Raw genomic sequence first — 19,745 nt, forward strand, 5'->3', positions numbered from 1 at the left:
TAAGGGGAGGGAAAAATTAAAAAAAGGAAAGAATAAGAGCATCTGGAAAAAAACGATTGATTTCTATCAATAGGCCGGCTAAAAAAATGACGCATAAAATAGCTAACACAGGCGCTATGGAAAGATAGGTCTTTAGATCTTGCATTGTAAATTCTCCTTATTGATCATAATGTGTAAGTGATTCAACCGTATCAATAGTTATGAATCCTAGAGAAAACTCGGAACTGATGAATATATATAATGTGATCCGGGCTGTGGTCCTATTTATAGAAAAGGAAAAAGATGTTTCATCACCATAATGAATAGTGATATTCTAGATAATAGACCCTACATGTATAAAGTCTTTTCACTCACGAGACCGAAGAGAAATGAAGGTGGAAAAATGTGGGAAACATATTTCGAATTCTATAAAATAAAATTAAAATAACATTGTCTAATGATTAGAAGGGATGTAGCACAGCTTGGTAGCGTGTTTGTTTTGGGTACAAAATGTCGCAGGTTCAAATCCTGTCATCCCTACCTTTCCCTTCTTTTCTATGGAAAGAAAGGAATGAAAGATCATTTGATATCGATTCTACGGGAACTTTAAATAATTGAATCGTATCAGATGCGAAAGTGTTTTGCTCTAAGAGTATCAACAAAAGGTATTTTTCCTTCATCTCCAAATATTAAAGAAAGCGCTCTTAGTTCAGTTCGGTAGAACGTAGGTCTCCAAAACCTGATGCCGTAGGTTCAAATCCTACAGAGCGTGATTCTGTTGCTATCAAATCCAACCCTCAAAAGTATCGATAATTCATTCCAACTAGAACGAGCAATGGAATCTGACCTCCCAGGAAAAGTAGGAGGCCAATGAAATTGGAGGATATTCCAAGATCAAATATCCAATTGATCACCACGTCGGTATTGTGAATATGCAGTTACGAATAATCCGGCCAAAGTTATAGGAATTAGACCTAACACAATTCCGGATGGCAAAGCCTCAATCATTTATATTCAACGGAATAAGTAGGGATAATAGCTATACTGGATAGTACCCTTAATTTGCTATGATTCTCAATGATCAGAAATTTATATAGAGGGAATAAACATAATTATTGAAATTGAAATAGTGAACTGAGAGGGTTTCCCCTTCCTTCATTTTGAATAAGTTGTATCTTGCTCGAACTAATGAATAGGACTAGGGTGAAAATGATAGAAGCCAATAAGAAACCGAAATAACTAATTATAGTTATAGTAGGCATGGAAGGACTGAATGAAATATGGTTTATACATATCTTCATGAGACAATTACCTAAATTTTTCTTTTCGTAACCTTGAGATCAGAATACAAAAGATCAATTGTCCCAATTCGTACCAATTCTCCTATATCTACTATAGGATATGTATGTGTTATCACTTAGAACCATAGTTCATGTATGTAATGTTGTCCACAAGGTTCATATAAAGGTTTTCAGTTTTGTGAATAGGTTTATATGTGTGTGTCACTTTGAAATGTGAATTTCAAAAGGTATTGATGTAAGTTCGTGTAAGAAAAAAATCGTTAGATACCCTCCATCATTGTCAGTTAAGACATGTCATGTCATTAGTACTTTGCGCAGTTTCGCAGCGCATGTTTGTTTGGTCAATTTAGCTGCGCAATGATGTTTCCGTCTTTTCGCAGCGTACTGTTTATCAGCCATTTCGTAGCGCGTTTTGTTAAATTTGAACTGTCCGCGCTACGAAATCGGGGTTTCAGTGTTTGTGTAGCGCTTGTTCTTGGAATGTCAAATCCGGGAGGGGTGAGTCATAGGTCCGTTCATGTTTGTCAGTTGATGTCATCTCCCGGTCATGATAAATCATCATTCTGCCATAAGGTCCAGAGTCATGCATATGAATGTCAGCTTAAGGGATTTTACGAGGTATGGTTATGTCATAATGTGTTTTCATAATGTGTAAACATGTTTGCTGTATGAGAAGCCCAAGTTCTCATTTAAAGGGATCATTGCAAGCGAGCCTGCACTCCAAAGTCGAGATTGTTTTCGCACTGTAGCTGCCATTAGTTCCCTGTGTGAAAATATTCGAAGCAAGATGGAAAAGAGGGAACATCGATCCGGTAGGTGCTTGAGGACAGAGCCGGAGGGGCTTGATGTTACACTCAGGGATGAAGGTGTCGCAAGAGCCTTTCGAAATGCTGGTTGCTGGAGGTTCTGCGAGAAGTTGAAAGAAGGACATGCAGAGGTAACGAAGGCTTTCGCATTGAATTTTACTGGACTGAATTCAAAGGTGTCAATGTTAGAGTTTCCTGTGTCTCCTGAAACTATTTCCACTGTCACTGAAATTCCGAGGGGAGGTCAAGAATGGTTCAAAAACTTTAAATTCGACATGAGTCCCTGTAAAGAATTTTTGAAAGAACCTTATGTAAATGAGGACCTCACCAAAGCGGTGCCAAGGAGTTACATAAAGGAACATTATGCTATGCTCCTCACATGCATCCAGAAATACCTAACATGTGAGGGAAGGTACAATAAAGTTTACTCCTACCACTTCAAACTTTTGTTGCATTTCACAGGTAAGGCTTCAATAGATATACCTTTCTATTTGTTCAGAAGTATTAGTAAAATGTGTGATAAAATCCAGTTAAAGAAAGATGGTTGTGAAACATCCTTGTTTCATCATGGTTTAGTAAAGTTGCTGGTGTTGGATGGTTTACAAAATATTGGCAGAGATTGGGATTCATTTGTGTTTATGGCCGGCTTTCCAAGCAAAACAGGCCTCACTCCATTGCCTGTGACGGAAAGGGAAGAAGGGAGTGAAGAACCCACTCTGGCTGAGCTTAGAAAAGAGGTGACAGACCAAAAGAAGCCTAAAACCAAATTAAGGAAATCAGAGAAGTCTGTGGCAGCAAAAGAGACACCTAAATCATCAGCAAAGGAAACTCCTAAGCCATCATCTAAGGAGACACCTCAGTCATCAAAGCAGAAGATCCAGAAAAAGAAGGATGAAGCTAAACCAAGTGAAGTTGAAAAGATTTCAAGGGTGAAAACCAGAGGTCAACTAAACAAGGAAAAGGGTAAGTCAATTACTGTGGAAGAAAGCCCTATTTCAAAAGGCAGTTTAAATGACTTACTTGAAGCCATTGAACTTGAGCAAGATCAGCCAATACAGATTGAACCAATAGAGTTTGAGCAAGATCACCCAGTGCAGCCAATGCATATTGACCTCACTCAATCTTCACTCGAAAGTACAAAAAAACCAAGAGCTTCAAAAAGATTGAAATTTGAAGAGCCTAGTAAAGAATATGCTTTCAAGCCACGTAGACCAGTCACAAGAAGACAAATGAAAGAAGTGGAGAAAGCGCAGAAAGAGAAGGCACCTTTAGAAGTGCCTAGTACAGATGTACTTGAGATTTTGACCAGAACAGTTCAAGCAGCCAAAGGTAAAAATAAGGGTAATAGGGTTATCATCAGTCAAGGTGGAAATGTCATTGCTATCAAGCAACAAGTAGGAACAACACAAGAAGAAATACCTCAGATTAAAAATGTTTCTAAGGAAAGGGCAGTAAGATATGCAAATTATAAAAAGGCTGTAATAAAGGGCAGAACAAGTCTAATGAGCCAAACTGACTCAGTGTCTGATGCATATTTGTGGACGGTGCCAGCTCTGAAGCAGGCAAAAATCATGAAACAAATGAACACAAGCTTAAGAGCAGAAAACAAGGCTTTAAAGGAAGAAGTTAGCAGTTTAAAGAGGAAGCTAGGCAAACTAGCTGATTAATCCAAGGGGAAATTTGCTTTTCAAGTTTTGATAAATTTTGGCTGTCATCATTTTGAAACTTTTTGGAGCCCTTACACCTGTACAAAATAGCTGAAGAAATCACGGAGTTAAGTCATCAGTGCTTTAAGATTCATATGCTTTGTTTTGATTACCTACAGCAATTTCGTAGCGCGCTACGAAACTGCTGTAGATGACTGTTTATGTGAAAAAATGAAATTGATGCTGAGGTCAGCAAATCTTAAAAGGGATGACTCGAGGCCAGCATGGAGATTATACAAAGCTATTCAGATATCCAAAAGGTGACAGGTGTGAGTATTTAAGGAAAAAGTGAAATTTTTGTCTTTTGTTAAAGTCTTCCTAAAGTTACTTTATAGCCGAATTATTAGGGTTCTGGTAGGGTTACCGAAGTTTTGAGTGGTACACCTGTTCAGTTCACAAAGTGTCCAGATCATAAGGCATATTGAATTATGTGTGGCTATTAGAAGAATTAAATGGCTTGGAGCATAGTCTTTTAATGCATGAAGACTAATGGGAGGCAGAGATCGTGTAAATAGGGCACAGATCATTATCAGTTGATGAGTCATCCACATATCAAGTATCCGAAGCTGCTCATTCAGTGAATGTTCCTCCAGCATGTCTTGGCTATTACTGAAGTGATACAGGTGTCAAATTTCAAGAAAGCATCAATGCACACGAGGAGATAGACTTAGAGTTTCAATGGGAAAGGGACTCTATGTTTTCACAGCGCAATACCTTTGTAATTAATTAGTTTGTTTAGATATGGATAAGGCAATTAATGATAGGATTTCGAGCTCCCTTCATGCTTGTTGAGGAGTCTCAAGTAGTTGTACTTTTGGTTTTCCTATATATAGAAATGACTCTGATGTAAAAAAGGTTGGAGATTTTATAAAAAAAAACAGAGTTTTTATCAGCTTGTGTAAGAAGACTTTGACAGTAATACAAGAGTTACTTTTTCTTCCCAAGATTCATTATATGTTTATGGCTCAGAACATGTGTGGTTTTGTCATTATCTTTTATGTATTTTACAGCTCACTAAATATGCAATCACTCTGAATTCACCTAGTGCTCAAACTTCCTGTGCTTATTTATGAGTTGAGTTTTTGGAGAGATGTTTTGAGTGTTAAACGTTATATGCCTTGGCTTCTATGATTAAGTGATCAATAGTTTACTGCAGAAGTGTTAGACTCCATGAGCCCAATGGAAGAAGTGTTATTTTATTGTTCCAACCAGCTTAAATTTCATCTACAGTTTGAAGAGTTAGCCATCTTTTCTTGTTATTAATGCATATCAAAAATCTGTGAGAGAGCCCTCTCTAACTAAGGAGGCTAAGCCTTAGTCTAAAGCCTGGTTTGAAATAGTTACATGAGATCTTGCTAAGTAGCAGCCCTTAGTACTGATTTTGTGATAACAGTATGAATGAACATGGATGAGAGGAGATCTATAGTAGAAATCTCTTCCTTATGCTAGAAATCATTCATCGAGCAACTAATGAATAGCACCGGCAAACCCCTTCACAAATTGTCGAATATAATCTTCTTACAGGGTGAATGAATTCTCAATCAGTACTATTGGATCACCTGGCATTATCTTTTTACCAGTAGCTATCGGTCCAGAGACTGGACCGGAAGAAAACTCTCCACAGACATAGCCAAAGTTTTGTGAATTTCACGTTTAGGTGTAAGAAAGAATATGAATATCCAGTTTGTCCTTTCATTTCTCGATCACATTGATCCAATCATTCGACCCTCTAGATGGATTAGGTTTTTTCAATATTAATTATTAGAGTGAGTAGAGCCCGATATTACAGAAATTCCACCTATTGCAAAGAGTAACTTGTAATTTCACATACCTAAAATTGACTAGGTTCTATTGCACTATCCACTTGGTTTTATCTAATAAGTAACACCTACTCATTAATACAAGGTACTATATAATAAGTCTGTGGCATAACTCCATCTGTGCCGGATACTATTGGAAAAGCAACATACATCTGCGTAGCACCAATGATCCCCGTGCAATTTGAATTACTGGGTTCATCTACACGGGCATAATGTCATGTCAGAATGAAAAAGGAAGAATATAAAAGAATAATATTCTGGATGAGTTTTATTGATAGTGATTGATATCCTTTGCAAGCAACACTCATCCTCTTTTTCGGTTCTAAATCCACCCATATGTAGAAGCTAATTCCAATCGAAATTTCCACTATGCTATTGTTACAACATCGATTGAGCGAGTTGGGGTTCCTTACGCCCGGACGGACCTTGGAACATGCAATATTCTCTTCTTTCTGTTGGGATTTAGTCGACCAAACAGAGATAGAATAACTGCTGGCAGGAACAAAATCATTCTATCTCATTCCTTCTCGATACTCATCAAAATTGTATTGCTGTGTCAGAAGAAAGCTAGCTATACCGGTCCAATAGACTTTAAAGATACCCTTGGTATAACATTGACAATCGAAGAAGGATTGGAGAAGATATTAGTAGTTTTCCATTTCCTGATCTCTATCTTTCATGGGATCAATTCCCCCTTGACTGACTTTACAATAATATATGGAGCTGAGCATGTCTGGGAATACGGGAGAACGCTCCTTTGCTGACATTATTACTAGTATTAGATATTAGGTTATCCATAGCATTACCATACCTTCTCTATTCATTGCAGGTTGGTTATTTGTAAGCACAGGTTTGGCTTATGATGTGTTCGGGAGCCCCCGGCCAAATGAGTATTTCACAGAAAGTCGACAAGAGGTTCCATTAGTAACTGGCCGTTTCGATCCGTTAAAGCAACTCGATGAATTTACTAGATCTTTTTAGGAGGCAGTAATGACTATAGATAGAACTTATCCAATTTTTATAGTTAGATGGTTGGTCATTCACAGGCTAGCTATCCCTACAGTGTTTTCCTTGGGATCAATATCGGCAATGTAGTTCATCCAACGATAAACTCTATACTAAAGGAAGAGGAAGTATGTAGATATGACACAACCGAACCCAAACGACCAAAATGTTGAATTGAATCGTACCAGTCTCTACTGGGGGTTGCTATTAATTTTTGTACTTGCTGTTCCATTCTCCAATTATTTTTTCAATTAGGAACAATGATAATATTCTCACTCCCTTTGAAGAGATCCAATACACATAATTATCTATGCTATGACTGTTTATGTCTCGAGTATGACCACTTAAGAAAATGTGAAAGGGAGTAAGAGAAATGGCCGATACCACTGGAAGGATCCCTCTTTGGTTGATAGGTACTGTAACTGGTATTATCGTGATTGGTCTACTGGGTGTCTTTTTTTATGGTTCATATTCCGGATTAGGTTCATCCCTATAGTAGGGGAAATGCACTTACTGTGGGAAATAGTATACATGCGAAAGTGAAAAATCGATAAGGCCTTACCCTTCAAAGAAGGGTAAGGCCTTATCGAAATCTCCTTTTGAGATTATTTCTATATTAATCTGAATTAGAAGAGAAGATTCGTACAAATAAAATGACTCTATCATTTACTTCATTCAATGCCTTTCAGTCAAGTGATGAGCCAATCTATTCTTCCGCTATATGATCGGAAAAAATTTGGATCGATCAAATTTAAATATCTGTCGAAGGAACAACAGAAAAATGGATAATATTAAGTACTAAATATTTGCTCATTTATCTGATGGAAGATTATGCGAAGTTTTTGTAAAAACCCGAACTATGAGAATCTAAATGTGCATATAGAATATTTTCTTCTATTTTTTTGGCTTACAAAATAAAAGAGGAGGAAAAACACCTTTTATTCATTTTCTCTCATTAGGAACAAACCCTATAAAAAGTTTTATAGGTTTTTTTTATGAGTGATATTGCCCCTTACTTGTCTGCTCTTCCTTCTTTAGGAATTTTCAGTATAACATACAAAATAATCTTCAAATTACGAAGGAATTGACGAATAGGACAAGATCAAAAACCCAATTAGTTCTTCGAATAATGAAATAGGAGAATGGGATCAGAGAAAATAGGAATCTTCTCCAAGATTGCTTAGTTATTCTCCTCATCTCTCCTCCCTACGATCTATCTCTATTTTCTGGATCGTTTGGACAAGGAAAGGAGGGAATGGCATGTATATAGTACACGATATAGCATATCGGGGATCGTTCAACAAGTTGATCTGTTCCAGTGCTTATGGAGTCACTCCCTATTTCAATTTTATTCCAATTTAGATCTAAATGAACATTTTATCAAGAATATATAAGGGAGAAGAAGGATAAAAGGCTCCGAAGGGGTATTCATTTTGGAATCAATAAGTAAACTTCATGTTCAAAAATCTATGGACCTAAAGATTCATCTCGGCCAATTGAACTTTCTCAAATTGTTTCTTCTTAAGGACCAAAAATATCTGTGCCAGAATGACAGATGCTAAGAATAATAAAAGACCTTTAACACGTAATGGATCTTGAAGTACTATCTCTGCATCTCCTTGACCAAATCCACCAAAATTAGGGTTATTCGTTAATGGCTGATCGACCTTGATAAATTTGCCTTCTGAAATAAGAAGCTCCAGTCCTGGAGGTAGAATGTCAACCACTTGCCCACCGTCTGATGTATTATCGATAGTTATCTCATATCCACCCTTTTCTTTACGTAAAATTTTGCTCACTCTTCCTGCTGCTGAAGCACTATAGACCGTATTGTTGCTCTTACTCCCGTTGGGATAAATTTGTCCTCTTCCTCTATTACCACCCACATATATGGGATATTTCAGGAAGTGAGCTTCCTTATCAGTAGAAGGATCTGGTGAAAGGATGGGGAACACAAGTTCACTATATTTTTGACCGGCAACAGGACCTATTACAATAATGTTTTTTTTATTGGGACGATAGTTCTAAAAATAAAGATTACCCGTCTTTTGTCTAATCTCAGGGGAAATACGATCCGGAGGGGCTAATTCAAATCCCTCGGGTAAAATTAGAACAACTCCTACATTTAAAGCCCCTTTCTTGCCATTAGCAAGAACTTGTTTCATCTGCATATCATAGGGGATCTTAACAATTGCTTCAAATACGGTATTGGGAAGCACGGACTGTGGAACCTCAATATCCACAGGTTTTTTTGCCAAGTGACAATTGGCACATACAATACGTCCAGTGGCTTCTCAGGGATTTTCAGAACCCTGCTGTGCAAAAATGGGATATGCATTCAAAATGGATGTCCGAGTTATGATATGTATCATGACCAGGATGAAAATTAACCGAGTCATATTTTTCGCCCATTCATAAGTATTTCTATTTTGCATGGTTCAATTATTGGTTCTAAATCATTTTTGGGGTGAGAGTAGGTAGCTATCATAGTTACCTATCAAAAATTCTGCTACTATATTGATTCAACCAAACCTAAAAATAAGAAATCGGAAGCCTCGCACCAAGAGAAGAATGAAGGGGAGGAATAGCTAATTCCTGAACACGGAAAACACTTTATTATTCTATTTCAATTGTTTCGGTCGGAGAAAACAACCTACCTATTCTTTATTCATTCATCGAATGATAAATTACTATAAGTGAAGGAGATATACGATTGAAACGACGGAAGATCCAATATTTAAGAATCGTATCTAAGATGACTGGAAAAGTTGAAACAATACCAGATATGATTCGTTCATTATGGGCAAATCCATAACTTTCGGAGATCGAATCGATCATCAGTTCCCAACCATGGGGTGGATGAAACCCAATACATAGATCGGTTGCTAAAAGAATTAGAAAAGCTTTCATTGTATCGCTCAGACTATAGAAGAATTCTTGGATCCAAGAATTGATAATAGCGAGTTTATTCTTACCCAGACTGATATAAGCACTTATAAAAGCAAAACCTATGAGATTTGTTAATAAATGTGATATTATCTGGATACAATCTTCATTGTACATTTCGACCAATTGGATCGTTTCTTTGTGAATCTCTATACGAAGAGATTGTGAATGTGTTCCCAAAGAATCTTCCACCATTCTTTCTAACAAGAATAGTTCTTCTATTTTCTCAAATCTTCCCAGAGCATTTTGTTCCTGGAGATAATCAAAAAATTTCTGAGATTTAACCGTATTCCACCAATTTGTAACCCAAGGCTCCAAACCTTTCCATAATGAAATAGGAATTACCCAAGGCAGTACTACTAAACATGCGAGATATCGTAGGGAAGCTGATGCTTTATATTCGAACACTTCCAATTCGTGAATCGCTAACGAACCTGATTCACTTGTCAGTTCTGTCCGAAATCTAGACAAAGTCTGAGTGATAGAATGAGGTATGGGATCCATAGATTGATCTATTTCGTAATTGTTTGATCCCGATCAAAAAAATATACTCGGGAAAAAAGTAAAAGGTTTGTTCAAAATGGGCGAGATGGAGCATAAGGAGATCATTCCAAATCATTTATATCTGGACCAATTATCTATTCATTTTTTTCATCTTCTTATTTTTTAGAAGAATAACTTGAAGTAACATAAGTCTTATTCATTGCCAAGATCCTTTGAATCCTGATCACTAGATCCTTTACGAATATTTCCCCAGTTATCTCCAAAGATGACAAATGCTCTTGAAAAATGAGAGAACGACAAAAAGTCATAATTGGATCGTGATGAGAGGAAAAAAGCGTTTTAGTTTTAGGGAAACCGGACCACTCTATCTAGTAATTGTTGTTTCTGATACATCATATTCATCTACTGGTACCAGTTCTATTTTAACTTATTGCTTTTTCTATATTACCTCTTTCTATACTATTTCATAAAAATAGTATATTGTTCGTAAAGATCCTATATCGTTCCATTTTCATACAATGAAATTTCAATAAATATTTCATTGTATGAAAATGGAATATTTATTGAAATTTCCTGATTGGATATTTATTCATGTTCCTTTATCCTTGACATATATTCAAATGTTTTTACATTTGAATGTATGTCGAGGATAAAGACACCCCCGATTTCAAAACCCTTCAATGGATACACGCAAGAAACGGGTTGATTCAGCGGCTTTCTGTTCGATCTCCCTTAGGTTCACATTATCACCAGTACAAGTTAAAGGAATGTCTTGTCGGCCCTTTATTTCCATATAAAGAACACGACGAGGGGAAATACCTTCTTGAATTTCCATTTTGATCATCTGAATATCCTTCATAAGAAATCGTGGGAAAATACGATGATTTATTCCGGGAAATCCCCAACGAAAAAGACATACAATTCCTTTTTTTTTATCGAACTTATTATAGCCACTACCCACATTGAAAAAAATTGTGCACCATAGATAAGAGCTAATGAACATACCTGCAATACCATAAAAACACATTACAATTCCTTGTGGAACAAAGAGTATTTGCTAAGATGACAATAGGTGTATCAGGTTCTCACCAAAATAACTCAAGATCCCGACTAGGAAAAATCCTTGTGAACCTAGAAAGAGGATACAAGCCCAAAATAAATTACTTCTTTTTCGAGACCCTGTTATAGGTTCTATCCAGAGCCATTTGGATCGGCGATTCATAAAAAATTGTATTCAATTCCATCCTATTGAAGTTGAGGGAATAGCCAACTTTTTTATCCTTTGGTTCCCAAACTCTTATGAACTGTCTATATAGATAGATAAATTTTAAGTTAAGTCAGCCAAGTTTGTCTTCTTGTCCATTCTTACCATCCATTTCAAATGGGTCCTTCCCTAATTTCTCAATTTTAGAAACAACATTGGATCAGTGGAGTATAAATATCTCCTGGAATAGATATCTATACCGTATCAAAAAAGAAAACCGACCACATTAACATATTGACCCATACCTATTTATTGACATATGTGTAGATCCTATCTGTATATGTATATGAATATGAATATGAATAAATATCCATATTCATATATATATAATTTGGATATTTATACCTATTTTATGTCTATAAGAGTTCTATCTTATGTCATCTAAAATAGATATAGATATCCTATCTGTTCTGCAATTGAAAGATCTAAACCCATTTATTAAATCTGATTTGATCAGATTCATAAAATCTCGTCATTCTGAATATACAAATGAGAAAGAACCATTGTAATTGCCGGAAGTAATAAGCTGACTAAAGGCACCAAAATAGAGGGTAGGATAGGGAGTAGGTTAGGAATTATCATAGAACGAGTACCTTACTTAATCAATGAAATGTTTATCCATATTACAAAGAATAATTATAAGGTCAAATAAGTGATGGGACCAAATAAGCAGTCCCATTCGTCCTTCTTCATAGAATACATGTATGCAAGTGTTCGTTGTTCCTTTCCCCGTCTCTCCCGAAAATACTAAAAAAGCATTTCCAGTTGGGGAATTTTTTTTTTAATAATATCTCGATGAGTTCAACAGTGAGTTCTATATTACAACATAGAGATCCATTAGAACACTTACTATATAAGTAAAATAGTGGAAGAACATGAATCCTGACCAAAATTTCTCTGATTTCTGAAAGCGGAGAATTGGTTATATGGATTGTTAGTATAGGCTCGAGGATCATAAATTGTTAATAAGAAGGGGGTGAAAAGAAATTCTCTCCTTCGCCGCGATAAGAAACTATATCACTGTCACTTCCGTTACAAGGAACTCAATTTGATCCTTTTTCTTGATAAGGAAACTCAACGTTCATTTTTCTCTTTTTCTTTATTTACAAGGAAGACCGTAAAACGTAAAACCAAAATAGTTCACTCAGAACACCTTTTAAGAGATTACGTGGAACGATCATATCAAATAAACCATGACCAAATAAATGCTCAGTCACCTGAAAATCTTCAATCACTTTCTGACCTAATGTCTGTTAGATTACTCTTTTACCTGCAAATTCAATGTACGCTTTAGGTTCGGCAATAATAATATCTCCCAACATGCCAAAACTAGCAGTCACTCCACCAGTTGTTGGTGACATCAGAATCAATATATATAACAACTTTTTCTCCTTCTGATGAATATATAATGCAGAAGCTATTTTAGCCATTTGCATTAAACTAAAACTTCCTTCTTCCATACGTGCTCCTCTAGAAGCACACACCATAATTAATGGAAGAGATTCCGTGGTAGCGCGCTCGATCAGACGGGTTATTTTCTCACCTACTACAGAGCCCATACTACCTCCCATGAGCTGAAAATCCATAACTCCAAGTGCGATAGTAAGACCATTTAATTGACCTATGCCTGTTTGAATAGCATCAGTTAAACCTGTCTCTATTTGATAGAAAGTGATATGATCCTTATCAGATTCATCCTTAGAATTAAGATTATCAGAATGAGAAGGTTCATTCTCAGAATAAAATTGAAGAACATCTAGAGTGTACATGTCTTCATCCATAGGATGCCAAGTGTCACGATCAATTGGAAGTTCTATTCTATATGAACTATTCATTTGCAGATAATATCCACATTCTTTACAAACACTTTGATTCTCTCTCAAGAATCTGAGATATAGCAAGTTCTCGCAATTATCGCATTGAGCCCATAACTTCTTAATTTTAGCGTAATCAATACTTTTATTCTTGTTTTTCTCTGTCTCATTGGCATCCTTACTATCCCTTTCGACCGAATTTTTTAGTAATGCAGTTATTTTACGCTTGTCTTCGAACCACTCCTTTATAGACATAGAGTTTTCCTTCCATATAAAGGTGAAAATTATTACTTTTCCTATCTTATTTTGTATGAAGAGAAGTCGTATAAGTATAAATACAATGATGAAAATTATTAATCAATAGTGGAATGAATCATTGAGAAATCATTTCCATTCATTATTGATTAGGAATCTAAAGTATCGATCCGGGATTATGATAGAATACTTTATTCTATTATAAAGAAAGATTCTCTCCTATACCGCGATGGAAAGGAATTTTCATTTAAAATACAAAATCTTTTGGGCTAGAAGGGATTTGAACCCTTGACTTCACGGTCCGGAACCATGACCTCTGATCCACTGAGCTACCAACCCTATCGAATGATCTATAAGATCATTGTAAAGGATGAATAGGATTCGTTATCGAATGCTTGACCCAAAATTTTTTTCATAAATAACTCTGTTTGAGATATTTAACCTTGGAAATATCTATATATCAATATCTACATAGATATTGATATATAGATATTAATATATGGAAATTCCATATATTGATATCTGAAATCCCATATCTCCGCTCACGATTTGGACTAATATTTGGGGTAGTAGTAAAAGATTGGGCCGAGTCCGATTGGTAGAGCGAAATTCACTGGATTACAAGCGATCAATCACATCAAATTCAAATTTTATCTCCTTCCATACTTCACAAGCAGCAGCTAGTTCAGGACTCCATTTAAAAGTTTCACGGATCACTTCATTACCTTCATGACCAATATCACGTCCCTCATTACGAGCTTGTACACAAGCTTCTAGAGCAACCCGATTAGCTACTGCACCAGGTGCATTTCCCCAAGGATGTACCAAAGTTCCCCCACCAAACTGTAGTACGGAATCATCCCCAAAGATCTCGGTCAGAGCAGGCATATGCCAAACATGAATACCTCCTGAAGCTATGGGCATAACACCTGGCATAGATACCCAATCTTGAGTGAAGTAAATACCACGACTTCGATCTTTTTCGATAAAATCATCACGCAGTAGATCAACAAACCCTAAAGTTACGTCTCGTTCCCCTTCAAGTTTACCTACTACAGTACCAGCATGAATATGATCTCCACCGGACATACGCAATGCTTTAGCCAGTACCAGAAAATGCATACCATGATTTCTTTGTTTGTCAATAACTGCATGCATCGCGTGGTGAATGTGAAGAAGTAGGCCGTTGTCTCGGTAATAATGAGCCAAAGAAGTATTTGTGGTAAAACCTCCCGTCAGGTAGTCATGCATAATGATAGGAACTCCCAATTCTCTTGCAAATACTACCCTTTTCATCATTTCTTCACATGTACCTACAGTAGCATTCAAATAATGTCCCTTAATTTCACCCGTCTCAGCCTGAGCCTTATTAATTGCTTCCGCACAAAATACAAAACGATCTCTCCAACGCATGAATGGTTGGGAATTTACGTTCTCATCATCCTTAGTAAAATCGAGTCCACCACGGAGACATTCGTAAACTGCTCTACCATAGTTTTTGGGTGATAGACCAAATTTTGGTTTGATAGTACATCCCAATAAAGGACGACCATATTTGTTCAATTTATCTCTTTCAACTTGGACACCATGAGGTGGACCCTGAAAAGTTTTGGAATAAGAAGGGGGAATCCGCAAATCTTCCAAACGTAGAGCCCGTAGGGCCTTGAATCCAAATACATTACCTACAATGGAAGTGAACAAGTTAGTAACAGAACCTTCTTCGAAAAGGTCTAAGGGGTAAGATACATAGGAAATAAATTGAGTCTCCTCTCCTGGAACGGGCTCGATGTCACAGCATCACCCCTTGTAACGATCGAGACTAGTAAGTCCATCAGTCCAAACAGTGGTCCATGTACCAGTGGAAGATTTAGCAGCTACTGTTGCTCCCGCTTCTTCAGGTGGCACCCCGGGTTGAGGAGTTACTCGGAATGCTGCCATGATATTTGTATCTTTGGTCTGATATTCAGGAGTATAATAAGTTAATCTGTAATCTTTAACACTAGCTTTGAATCCGACACTAGCTTTAGTCTCTATTTTTGGTGACATAAGTCCCTCCTTTATTAATAATTATTTCTCACAAGTACGAGGTCTGCTCGACATGGACCGAACATAAACAATCAATTTTTACAGAAATGTCCTACAAAAAGTTGTCCGTTATTTGGGTGCTAGATACACTCTCATTGTATAATGTTCTTTATGTATGACACAACCCAATCTTTGCTCTTGAAGTTCTTCCTCCATGGATTGACCCGAGAACCTTTCAGTGGTTAAACTAGTTCATGAATGAAATCAAGGAACCGAATTGACCTTTGACCATAATGGTGCGAATTGTCCGAAAATACATATACAGATGTGCGTATGAAGAGAAGAGATAATGATCAATGAGAGAAAGGTCATGAATATCAAGTTTCATATTTCACAGATGATCTGGACATAATTTTGAAGTATTTTCAGTTTTAGTTATGGAGAAATTGGTTCTAGTTATAGATAAATCGAAGACTTCCTCATGATCCTTATTCATATCCATCTACCTACTTCATATTCCAAATATGGATGAATTTAAACTTTTCAATAAAGTTGGATTTTACCAAGGTGGTAACTTCCATTTATTATTTACTGGTCTGATCGACCCAATATGGAACATTTTTTTTATTGATGATATTGGCAAAATCATATTTATATATTCTTCATGGAAATTATTTCCATTTTTGTATGAGAAAAAATCCTCTTGTTCTTGGGGTTTCAGCACGTGTAGAAAAAAATGTTGGACGTATTGCTCAAATCATTGGCCCAGTACTGGATGTCTCTTTTCCTCCAGGTAATATGCCTAATATTTACAATTCATTGATAGTTAAGGGTCAAGGTACAGCCGGTCAAGAAATTCAGGTTACTTGTGAGGTACAACAATTATTAGGAAATCATAAGGTTAGAGTTGTAGCTATGAGTGCTACAGATGGTTTGACGAGAGGAATGAGAGTGATTGACATGGGAGCTCCTCTAAGTGTTCCAGTTGGTGGAGCTACTCTCGGACGAATTTTCAATGTTCTTGGAGAACCTGTCGATAAGTTGGGTCCTGTAGATGCTTGCATAACATCTCCTATTCATAGACCTGCTCCCGCCTTTACAGAGTTGGATACAAAATTATCCATCTTCGAAACAGGCATTAAAGTAGTAGATCTTTTGGCTCCTTACTGCCGTGGGGGGAAAATTGGTTTATTTGGAGGAGCTGGAGTGGGTAAAACAGTACTTATTATGGAGTTGATCAACAACATTGCTAAGGCTCATGGAGGGGTATCTGTATTTGGAGGAGTAGGAGAACGTACCCATGAAGGGAATGATATTTACATGGAAATGAAAGAATTGGGAGTAATTGATGAACAAAAAATATCAAAATCAAAAGTGGTTCTGATCTATGGTCAGATGAATGAACCACCGGGAGCTCGCATGAGAGTCGGTTTAACTGCTCTAACCATGGCTGAATATTTATGAGATGTCAATGAGCAAGACGTACTATTATTTATTGATAACATCTTCCGTTTTGTCCAAGCGGGATCAGAGGTATCTGCCCTATTAGGCAGAACGCCTTCCACCATGGGTTATTAGCCAACTCTTAGCACGGAAATGGGTTCTTTGCAAGAGAGAATTACCTCCACAAAAAAGGGATCCATAACCTCGATTCAAGCAGTTTATGTACCTGCTGACGACTTGACCAACCCTGCTCCTGCTACGACATTTGCACATTCAGATGCTACTACCGTACTATCGAGAGGATTAGCTGTGAAGGGTATTTATCCAGCAGTGGATCCTTTAGATTCAACATCGACTATGCTCCAACCTTGGATCGTAGGCGAAGAACATTACGAAACTGCACAAGGGGTTAAGCAAACTTTACAACGTTATAAGGAACTTCAAGACATTATAGCTATTCATGGACTGGATGAATTATCGGAGGAAGATCGTTTAATCGTGGCAAGAGCAAGAAAAATTGAACGTTTCCTATCACAACCCTTTTTTGTAGCAGAGGTATTCACAGGTTCCCCGGGAAAATATGTGGGTCTCATGGAAACAATTAGAGGTTTTCAAATGATCCTTTCTGGAGAATTAGATGGTCTTATCAAACAGTCTTTTTATTTGGTGGGTAATATTGATGAAGCTACCGCGAAGGCTATAAACTCCAACATGGAAAGTTAATTCTGAAAATGACCCTCAATCTTCGTGTATTGTCTCCTAATCGAGTCATTTGGGATTCAGAAGTTAAAGAAATAATTCTATCTACTAATAGTGGTCAAATTGGCGTATTACCCAATCATGCTTCACTTGTGGCAGCTGTAGATATAGGAGTTATGAAAATACGTCTCAATGGGCAGTGGTCCACTATGGCTATGATGGGAGGTTTCGCCAAGATAGACAGTGATAGAACCATCATATTGGTAAATAATGCAGAGAGAGATGTTGACATCGATCCCCAAGAAGCCCAGGAAAATTTTCGAATAGCTAAAGCTGACTTAGCTCGAACCGAATGCAAAAGACAAGCAATTGAGGCTAATTTAGCTCTGAAAAGGGCTAGAACACGATTAGAGGCTATCAATGCTAGCTCCCCCGTCTCGAATTAACATTTTCTATAATGATTTGAAAAATGGATTCAATGTTCCGCCTCGATCCAAACACGTGGGGTAAAACTTATTAGATACCATTGAAAACTCGATGGCATCTAATAAGTTTACCTACTATTGGATTTGAACCAATGACTCTCGCCGTATGAAAGCGATACTCTAACCACTGAGTTAAGTGGGTCATTTATTCTCATAGGTAGAGTTGGATTTATAAACGATTCTAAATCGAAATCGAATTAAATGTATAGACAATGTATGTGTCCCTGGCACAGATTGAACGTATTGGAACGTATTGGATCATAGTATTGGATCATGAAATATCTACCTTGACATAAAGTGATCCATCTGGTTAGTATAGTAGTGTATAACCAAGACTGGCAAGGAAGGGCTATAGCTCAGCAAGGTAGAGCACCTCGTTTACACGTGCGCCAATGGTTTTCGGGAGAGTTTATCGATTCGTCCGATCCACGAAATAGATTCTATGTGAAATAGTCTTACTCTATAAATTTGTTTCTCTGGGGAACAATAGCATGACAAAGATGAAGTTTGATCTGATTCGAATTACGGATCTAATTGATATGGTCAATCCCAGCTCTGTTCAATGCTAGGCATAATGAGTATAATATGGGGACGTCAAAATAGATTATTTTCGCTCATCCTTGCCTCTAGTTCTGTTCTGGTAACATATCACAAAAACCATGTGATGATCTTAGGTGAAGAAAGAGAAAGAACCCAAGATTTTCATATTGGGACAAACACTCTTCCTTGCCTCTAGTTCTGTTCTGGTAACATATCACAAAAATGCAATCTACCGGCTATGCATATTAGATCTACATCTGGACCAACGTTTGCTTTAATCTACCCCACTATTTTATAGAATACACATATTTCATGGAATGCATTCTGGAACAAACAATAGAATAAAGAAGTTTTTTTGGTTGGGACGAAAGAAAGAAACTATTACCCCTTGTCCAGAAATTATGTGGACAGTGACCCAAAAGAAGCTGCTTTCTGCCCCGTTACAAATAGATCTCTACTCGGCAATAGATCTGTCCAAAATGATTTTTATATCATTGTGAGATGAGTGGGCTCATCTCATAACGAACTTATATGTGAAATATTTGATACGTTCCACGGATTGATTGACGCCTACCAATTCTGTTCGCTTGACCTAAACTTTCAAACGAATTAACTGAAAGACAACAATCAAATTTATATTTGATTCATCAAATGTTCACTATCTCCATCGGTAGATGAGCCTTTAAATTTGTATCTTTGTCCCATAACCTGCATAATAATATAACAAAGAACTTGATTGTATCCTAACCATGCATGTAAGATAACAAAATTTTCCAGATTGGAAAACCCTATACCCTCTAATATGAGAAGGAAGGATACAAGTTCAAATGGTCTAGATTCATCGAATATGAATATATGATAAGCGAATAGGGTCGAACTTGTCGACACAGCCACAACCTTGATCATTTTAAACAACGACTCTCCGATCAAATACCCTGCCCAGAGTTGTTCAGATGGACAAGATCTTAGTATCAAGATAAAACATACAATAAATATCAAGATAGATCTCGATCTATTCCATTTACATCGAACCATTTTAATGGTTATGGCCCGTTTGTTACAACTCGAATAACGTGGGATCTACCGAACCAATCTGCAAAACTGTGTTAGTTGAAAACTAAAATCTAATAGGGAAAAACAATAATTATCGCCC

General features: G+C 36.9%; 1 non-coding gene across 1 annotated transcript; it reads left to right on the plus strand.

Annotated features, from left to right (window-relative positions):
• Positions 1 to 677: 677 nt before the first annotated feature.
• TRNAW-CCA (transfer RNA tryptophan (anticodon CCA)) lies at positions 678 to 751 on the plus strand. Its single transcript has one exon. It is a non-coding gene; the product is annotated as a tRNA-Trp (tRNA).
• The last annotated feature ends 18,994 nt before the right edge of the window (positions 752 to 19,745 follow it).

This window comes from Pinus tabuliformis, chromosome 3_2, assembly GCF_031772625.1.
Source record: "Pinus tabuliformis cultivar Carrire ecotype Pingquan chromosome 3_2, CPIR1, whole genome shotgun sequence".
Lineage (NCBI taxonomy): Eukaryota > Viridiplantae > Streptophyta > Pinopsida > Pinales > Pinaceae > Pinus > Pinus tabuliformis.